The 9,785-nt window shown below is 35.6% G+C and overlaps 1 pseudogene; it reads left to right on the top strand.

The window, feature by feature from the left end:
* Positions 1-519: 519 nt before the first annotated feature.
* The window catches only part of LOC138156928 (large ribosomal subunit protein eL32 pseudogene), a 53,829-nt pseudogene continuing 44,563 nt past the window's right edge, over positions 520-9,785 (top strand).

Raw genomic sequence — 9,785 nt, forward strand, 5'->3', positions numbered from 1 at the left:
TCCATGCCAGATTTCATAAGCAGGTAAATCCAGCAAAGAATGAATCAACCTTGATGAATGATCCAATCCTACAGTGGAGTCACACCTCACTGAGACATTGATTTCTGCAAGGAATGGGATAACTCATCATTTAACTGTACTACATTCAGAAGCAAATTGGTGGGACAAATGCTATGTAGCAAGCAGCCCCTTTAAGTTTGAGTTCACTTTCCTCACAGGCTGAGCTGGCACAGATTGAGGGAAGAGAAGAGTCTGCCTCTTGGTTTAGAGAAAACATTTTGAAATTTTGTTCTAGCTATATCTTTATTTTTAAAAAGCTAATTAATGTTAATTGGTTAAATGCTATTAGGATTTAATCAGTGGTATTAGTGATATTGAGTAATTGGTACTAGTTACATATATTATATGAACAACTGGTAATTTGTAATTTAGGGGGCCACAATGGAATGTTGACTTGAATTGATAGCATCAGAAAAACACCATATTACCTCTGATGAATACTCCAAGAACTCAGAAAGCATGACGTACTTAGCTTTCAGAAAGCATAAAGTAGTTAGCCTTGTCTTAGAACCAGACTTGCTAATAGAAGTGGAAGCTGAAATAAAGGACCCCTCAAGTTTATATGAGGTACATAAAGATTTTATCATGTAGGACTTGTCAGTAATAGTGAGAATTGATATAAGTATCCCATTCCACCTTGAGTCTATATAGGCTACATAAAGATATTTTGACCGCATTCCAGATTTTATTATGCTGATAACACATCTTTTTCTTAGTAAAATGATGTTAAATTTAAGTCTTGATTTTTCTTATCTCTCTGCAACCAACATACTTTTGTACATGTAAATAAACTAAAATTGTCCTAACTTCTTTTGTACTTTAGTTCTGACTCTGGATTTTTCCAACTCCTTGACAACAGCCTTCTCTTCCTGGAGATGCTTTCCCTCTCACAATCCCCTTCTCTGATTTATGGGCCCCTGACCATGACCACTCAAATGCCCAGGTAATCTCTGCTCACTTTTCTTCGAGCTTCACTCCTGACTTTTCTACCTTGTCCCTGAGTAGTTCACTCTTCTCTACTCCATCAGCTTTCTAGCTCCTTTTTATGTATTGTCTTTCCACATTAGAATGCAAAAGAGGGCAAGGATGGTCTTTTTTTGCTTATGTTTGTAATCTCAGATCTTATCATAGTGCCTGGACAAGTAGAAAGTGTTAAATATATGCTTACCTATCCATCTATGTAGTATTTTTGAAGGCCATTCTAGCTTTGTACCCCTCATGTCTAGCAAAGTGCCCATAATAAGCACTAAATAAATTCTCAATGATTGATTTATAGACATCTATTTGATATTTGTTGCCCAATGATGTATTATATATTGAACAGACTTTGTTTACACTTCATGCCTACAGTGTTTCCACCTTCCGTACTTAGGATATATAATTTCTGTAGATTTTGCCCACATCTGTATGCCAAACATATGAAGGAAAAACATGAACTATTTATCAAATCATTCTGATATTTGATTTATACTAACCCCCAAATCCAGGGGTTTATAAATGACTAGATCATCTTCCACATTTTCTTTTTGTTTCCTGTACCTGTTAGATAAAGGTATAATTTCTTACTAAAATTTTATGATTTTATGGTTGTATTTTGAGGTTATTATATAAGTATTATACAAATGATAAAAAGCATAAAAAATCTGAAAGAACCAGGATAGCCTTAATGAATTCAGACCTTGATTATTTGCATTTAATGCAAACCTTTCCTGGCTCATCACCTTTTAAATATCTCACTTAAATTATGCAGACAAAATTATATCTTGTTCTTTTAAAAGAATTTGAAGAAATAATTAAAACCATGTTTAACCAAATGCTTCAGTTCAGAAAACATAAGTAATGGAATTGTCTACATTTTTGCTTATTTTTTTAAAGCAAAATCACTTAGTTTTTACCTTACTAAAGGAAAAAAAATATCTTGCAGAACCATGGCATTATTTGAAATGCCGACATCTATTATAAATATAATTATTTGCCATTCAAAATATGATGTAAGTTCATTGAGACTTCCTTTGTATTCTTATCACTTGCTTAATACTCAGATTTCTTGGCAGATCTGTATCCAGGCTTTGATCTGGTACTCTATCAGTTGTTGGTTCAGGCCCAAGAGACTGCAGAGTACACAAAACTGTCTGCTGGCGACTCCAAGGGGAAAGGGAGGCTGTTTATACACAGCCACTGATTAGCTAAGTTGGTCAATATTTGCATGATTCAATGATAATACCTTCTTTATGTTACATTGTTATTTCAATGAACCAAGAAGAAAACTTCCTTTTCAAGAGTCTGGTATATTTTTAAGAAATTATTTTTCTTTCCTCAGATGTATATAAATTGAATATCTTCTTTCATCTACCTTTATTTTTTCTTCTTTCAAGAATTACACAGTGTTTGCCTAGGTGTAATTGTACCATGATGGCATGGGGGAAGGAAGAAGAATAGTATTCATCATGACTGAGACATTAAGGAATCAGACAAAGTTATGAACTTTTTGCAATACAACAATTTCTGTGAGAAGTTTGTAAATATAGGTTAATTATTGCACTTTTATGTTCCGGTACCACCTAAATGAAAAGAATAAAAGCAGTACTCTTACTCACTGGTAACTGTCTCAGAGCTAGTGCCCTATCTTCCCTGGGACTCCAGCCATGAGGTGGTTGGGTACCCAATGGCATTTTGGTGCCCAGTGAAGGCTACCTGAATGCTCAGAAAGTCATAAGGTTATACATAAATCACAAGGTTGTTGTCTTCCCTTTGCTCTGAAAGAGGACCATGATATCAAGGAAGTGATACTATAACATGTAAGTGAATTAGATTTAAGTGAGGGAGGGTTGTCAAAGTCATTAGCCTCATTTTCTCCTTGATGGCTGGATACCTAGTTCAGAAAGAGAAGAAATTGCACAATGAAGGAATGGTATTGAATGGGGGAACATTGGAAGATAAAGACAGGTTGGGTTATCACAGTAAGTATGAGGTACAACTCATCACCCCATCCTCTGAATGGTTGCATTCATGGAGGTAAAGGCACAGTCCACCCAGGGGCCCTGGACTCCACTTCAGATGTAAACTGTGAGCTCTTAGCCAGCAGGTGCCATTCTTAGCCCAGTGCCTTTGACATAGTAAGTTCCTTACAATGGCATGTTAAATTGAATTGAATACTCTATTTCATAGATTGAGGACTATTATTTTCTTTCTATGACTTTGTTCATATATAGTTGGTTTCCTGTAGCAACATCATGTTTACCATATAATTAACCATTTTGGCCTCTGGAAATTTCTCTTTCATATTTAAAATTTCACTGTCATGTTGATGTTTTATGATCCACTTTGAGAACCCCTAGAATCAAGGATGTTAGAGGCTATCTAGTCCAACCTCCTTTATTTATTCATTTATGCCTTTGTTGTGTTGCTTATATCACATTCACTTTTGAAATATCTTTACCTCTTCCCATATCCAGTGCTTCTTGTAACAAAGATTTTTCTAAAAGAGAAAAGGAAAATAAAAAGGTCAGCAATAATACAATGATGGTATCTGTCTATACAATATTAAGCATCTATAATCCTCCCCCTCTGCAGTGATGGAAGATGTACAGATTTTTAACTGTTTCCAGGCCAGGTGGTCATTATAATTACACAACATTCAGAATCTTCTTACTGTTTATTTTTTCACTATTATATTGTTGAAGTCATCCTGGATCTATTTGTTTCACTTGTGCAGAAGGAGAAATATCTACCAGCACTTTCCAATGGGATTTAGACTTGTTCTTTTTTCCCAAAGTTATTAAAACTGTCCTTGAGACTTGATTGACTCAGGGATTAAGGCTCAAGATATTTGCAGCTACCATCCTAATTTATCACCTCTGTCATAGACTGTTGTTGTTGCTCAGTCTTGTCTGACTGCATGTAAAAGTACATATAGTTTTCTTGGCAATGATACCAGAGTAATTTGCCCTTTCCTCTTCCTGTGTGCTCCCATTTTACAGATGAGGAACTAAGGCAAATATGGGTTAAGTGACTTATCCAGGTAAGTGTCTGAGACTGAATTTCAATTCAGATCTTCCTTGTTCCAAACCTAGTGCTCTTTCCACCTAGCTACCCTGCCTTCTAAATCAATGCCTTCTAATTAGCCTCATTGTTTTAAGTCTTTTCCTGACCCAACTACTCCTCCACTCAGTTGTCAAAGTGATTTTCCTCTTCTTGACTTAAGAAATATAAAACAGCAAAGACTGGATCTGGAATTATGTGCCCCTGACAATGTGGCCTTCCTCATTCTGCCAAACATCAGGGCTGTGATGAGGGGCTCTGAGCCAAATAGAATGCTCCTTGGGCTTTTTGTCTGGCAATTTAAGAGGCAGTTAAGGGAAACTGCTGACCTTTTCTTGTACTGTCCTTAAGGATTTCCTAAATCTTTCTAAATCGGCAATAAAACAGCTTCCTCTAAGTTTTCCATTTAAGAAACAATGTAAGCATTCCTTTATATCAAGTAGAACTTTTAACTGATTGGTTTTTGTATTTTTGTGCCGATTTACATTTGGTAATAACCTATTTTTGTCCAGTAGCAGAAAATTGGATGCTAATCATCATGAGTCAACTAATTTTCAGAGTATTTAACTAGATGAAGACAAAATTAAGAAAACAAAAATTAACACAGGAATTAAGACAAAAGACCCCCTTTAACGAACACTGAGCTGTAATGAGGGCAGGAAAAATTTTGCTTTGTCCCAAGGCACTGAGACTTAGTGGGACTGCTAACTTGGGATTGAGTTAGTAGAGATAATTAGTTAAAATAGGAAATCTCTTTTCCCCAACACCTCCAAAGTGAACTTGTCCTGGGATAATTCTTTCTGTTATGTTTGACCTAGCATGAGCCTTCTTGTACCTCCTTACATCTTGGTGAGGGGAAGAAAGTGACCTTGAATTTATCTACCTCCCCTTCCAAGGTCCTATGTCCCTACAAAAAAAAAAATTCTTCAAAATTTGACTTAAGGGTGTTCTTCATGTTGGTTAGAGTACTTTCTGTTTGGCTTTTCCAGGCTTCTTATTTTAGTCAATAGCTAGCATTTCCCTGACCAGAAATGAGACACTAACCAGACTAGTATGAACAGGAATTGGCTCAAATGCTATAAAGATCATGCCACTGCCTTTGGTAGGGTCAGGGTGTGAAGGTGGTCATGATCCAGCATTCCCTAGGAGTCTACCAAGTGTGCAAGCTGCTTCTCCAAAGGCTTATTGCTGCACCATCTTCTTCCTCCTATCCCAACTAGCAATTAAATGGTGCCAGTAATGGCCAATTGCATCTTCATTAGTTTTCCCTGTCCCTCTATGCTCCTTCCCCAAATCCCCACTCCACCTCTCCCACTTACCCTACATATATACCTTACTCTCTTTAGGCTCCAAGAAGTCTCTTGTGTGAGTTAAAACTGTCAATAATATTAAAATTCAAATTAATAAAAAAATATATACTTAGTACATATTCCTTGGCATCAGATTCTGCATTCTATAAGGAAGAGAAAGATAAGACTCTAATGCATTACACATTACTAGCATTCCCAGTTCTTCAGGGAGGCCTACTCTAAGTGCAATCACTATTTTTACTAGGGCATTTAAAATTAATTCTTTATTACCCATTTTATATGCTTTATACTTTCTACTTCTTATATGTTATCCTTGCCAATTGCTTTCTCCCTAAAATGACTCAAATTTTTGTATTAATTTGAACTTGAATAGTCACTCATCAAGTTTTTAAAGTAAAAATTTCAGTCCTCCTAATGTCCAAAGATTATTACATACCCACTTATAAAGTGTGTAGAATAATGATAATAATTAATATTGAACTTTTGCACTAGGAATTAGGAAATCTAGTTCTAATTCCCAATCATTAGCTATGTTACCTTGGGAGAATATTTTTCTGTCTCTGGGTGTCTTCTATAAAATAAGGAGTTGGAGTAGATGATCTCTAAGGTTCTTCTAACTCTAGATATCAGGAATCTAACTGGAGCAGTTATAAATAAACATTACAGGAAGCAGACAGTCCCACAATTTTAATAGGGTAATAAAAATAATTATAAATTTATATTTATATGTATATAATGACATATATCATGACATCATCATATTGTGCCAGTGTAAAAATGGGGGAGATTGGAATGATAATAAAGAAGATGGCCCCTCTTTTGTGATGGTATGTTTTGATACTTTACAAAGGAAAAAAGAAGACATTTTGGCATTTAGGAGTATTTAGATTAAAACATTATGATTTTAGGTTTAGTATAATTTGTTATATAGCTAAAAATATGTTGAGATAAAAAGTAAAATTTGAAGCTAACACCTTTGACCCTTCACGGACAGCCTGTCAAATCAGGAATCAGGTGGCCTGGATTTGAATCCTAGAACTGTCACATACTAGCAGTGAGATATTTTTAAATAACTTTCTCTGGGTTGCTGTTCCTTAAACTGCAAAACAAGGGAGTCAGAAAAAGTATTTCTGTAGTCTTTTCCATCATTAAATGAGAGAGATTTTCTCTCCAGTCCATGTCTACTGAATGAGTTTTTTCTGCCCAAACAAAAAACAAATTAAATTAATTTACTATGTCTACTATATAGGCTAGGTACTAGGTAAACAAAGGCAAATATTGATGACTCCTGCCTTTGAGGAATTTCGGGAGGGGGGGGCAGAGGGAGAGGTGGGGAGGGTGAAACTAGACTCAACTGGGAAACATTAGAAACTGCTTAAATGAATAGGATTGGTCACAATGGCATGTCGCAATGTCACAAAGGGAAAGATCATTCCCATTATTCCCAAGGGAATCCTACTAACAAAATAGCATTTAAAATAATTACATCATAAAAGTTTCTTAAAACAAAGTCAAGAAATATAGTATTTAGTGGTCAAAAGTACCTTGTACATTGAGTGATTATTTTGTCAACATGAAATACACCTTTTATTATTTGTTGTTCTCTAACCCAAACACGCTTTAAAGATAAAGCTTACCCAGGTAAAGTGATTCATTTTACTTCTTAACTCTTTTTCTTTCCAACTATATTTTATTTTGTTTTATACACTAAGATATATATCACCTTTCAAAAATCAATTTTGCACTTCCTTAGGACAGGAATTTGGAAGAGACCAATAGGGAGAAAGAGAGAATTTTGTATTCTGTAAAGTGTTTGTTTGTTATCTGTCACAACAGCTTGAATAATTGTGCTATGCCACAAGAAGGATCCTATGAGGGAAGATAGTTCTCTTACCAATTTCCCCAGAAGGCATTTTTGAGTAGTAGTGATATTGTGAAGGAATGCTTTCCACTATCAATTAATCTTTAAATATGCTAATACAATCCCATCACAAATATGGGAATATATGCAGCTCTGAGTCTGGCAAATAAAAAAAAAAAAACCTCATTGCTTATTAATCCCAGATACTCCCCAACCTCCCTCTATGTAGCTCTCAGCAATAACTTAGCCCTTGTCTTCTTTTCTGAAGGATTTAAATGGAATGACCTTAATTCTAGTTTTGTTTGCTCTCTTTTAAGCAGCTGCAATGAAGACTAAGACAAACAGTAGATTAACCGTGCTACCTTTTATAAAGCTGATTAGCTCCTAAAATATGCTTAGTGGAAACAAAACCAAAAGGGGGAAAAGAGAGGTCAAATGAGAGTTGGGACAGGAGGTTTTATTTGTATTTTTGAAACAGTTCCCTTTCTTTCAGGAGACTACAGATATTGACTTTCCAGTGAAATATTTTCTTTGTGAGAGACTGCTTTTGCCGGATAACATTTATAGCATTAAGCAGGTGCCTGGTAAGTATTTTCTAAAACAAATATCACTTCACTTCCTAATTTTGGTTTAAGAGGAGAGTTGTGATGGGGATGAAGTCAGAAAACATTTGATTATGGCTTCTCTGATCTTCCTTGTATCAGGACTATAAAGTGTTTGACAGTGTCAAAAAAATCAGAATTTCAAAGATGCTGTTACATGCAGAGGCATTAAGCAGCTCATAGCCTAGCAGTATTTCCTTTTCCTATAGCTCCTTAGGATTTGAAGGAATTTGCAGTGAAACTTTCAAGATACCTCAACTATATCCAAATTAAATCCAATGTATTATGGATTGACATAGCAGGAATTTTTATGGAGGAATGAGTGTGAGTGTGTGTGTGTGTGTGTGTGTGTGTGCGTGTGTGCGTGTGTGTGTGTATTTCTGCGTATCACATTCTCTTTTCTTCAAGGGGTAGAAAGATGAGCATCCATGTGTTCAATTTGGTCTAAAGTTTGAAATGTGAAAGACCTCTGAACTTTAAAAATATACTTCGCCTATTTGTTATAAGATAGCTCACATGCATTATTTAGTCAAACAAGAAAGCCTCCTGATTGTTGCTCTTAAATACCATATATTACTTTCTTTGGGAGTCTCCTTATTTTCACACCCAACACCACATGTTTGCCATTTTCTATTATATGCTTTCTAGCAAATTGCATCCTATTATGTAGATGCCTACCTCTCTACAAAACCTAATTTTCCTTTTGGAATTCTAGAGCATTTAAAAATTGTAAGAGTTATATATAATCAGCACACAGCACACAAGTAGCCTCATTTTACTTTGTAAAAATAAGATTCATAGATTGTTTTTAAACTATTTTATCATCCATCCTATGTAAGGAGATGTAGAAAAGCTGTCTATGGTATTTAAATTCCATAGGTTCTATTTATGTTTCCAGGCATAGTCTTTAATCATCACCAGCACAATTCCCTGCATGATACTCAGTTAAACATGCAGGTATTGCACTGGAAAGACTTGGAATTCAAATTCCACCTTAGGCTTTGTGGTCCTGGACAAGTCACTTCAACTCTATTTTCCTCATTTTTTTCCATTTTCCTCATTTGTAAAATTTGGAGGTTGGGCTATGTAGATTCTAAGGTACCACTCAACTTTATGTGACCTTATAATCTGTATTGGTAAAGAGAATTCCTTTGATGAGTATTCCTCCCACTGAGGAAATCATAAGTCCAGATAAGAATAACAAAAAAAAAATTAAAGTAGCTGTTTAAAAGAAGACAAAAGAGGAATTCTTCTTTTCCTCCCTTCCTACCCTACCCAAAAGCTCCCCACACATTTCCTTCTTTATCTGTCTGTCTCTGACTACATCTATTTCCCCTGTCTCTTTGTCTCTCTGTCAATGTTTCCACATGTTTCTCCTTAAAGATCAATCAACTTCTATTTACTCCTAACTCTCTCTCTCTCTTATTCATATAATAAATATGATGGTTGTTCTGGAGATTTAGGTGTCTTGTTTTTTCTCTCTTCTTCAGCTAGATATGGGTTTCCAAGCTGGAAGAAGTTCATTAGTCTATAGAGTTTACTTTGTCATTGCTAAGGAGCAGTCAAACTACCTCTTACCACTTAATGCTTTAAACTACTGTGGACTCCATGTTTAGTTGTGTACAGGATTATAGAAACAAGTCCACAGGATAGAGTGCAGGTTTGCAAAGTCAAACAGGTTTGTATGTAAAATAGTTACCACAATTGTGCATTTGCCCTACATGTACTCTTCTGTAGGGTACCATTTCTTTTTCTCTCTTAAAAAGAAAGCATCTAGATAGTTGGAGATTTGCTTGTGGTAGTAGGTTAGTTGTATTTTCTTTCTTCCTCCCTCCTTCCCTCTCTCTGTTCCTTCCTTCCTTCCTTCCTTCCTTCCTTCCTTCCTTCCTTCCTTCCTTCCTTCCTTCCTTC

The sequence above is a fragment of the Petaurus breviceps genome, unplaced genomic scaffold, assembly GCF_028583685.1.
Source record: "Petaurus breviceps papuanus isolate PSGF00001 unplaced genomic scaffold, PetGlider_PUasm1.0 164, whole genome shotgun sequence".
Classification (NCBI taxonomy): domain Eukaryota; kingdom Metazoa; phylum Chordata; class Mammalia; order Diprotodontia; family Petauridae; genus Petaurus; species Petaurus breviceps.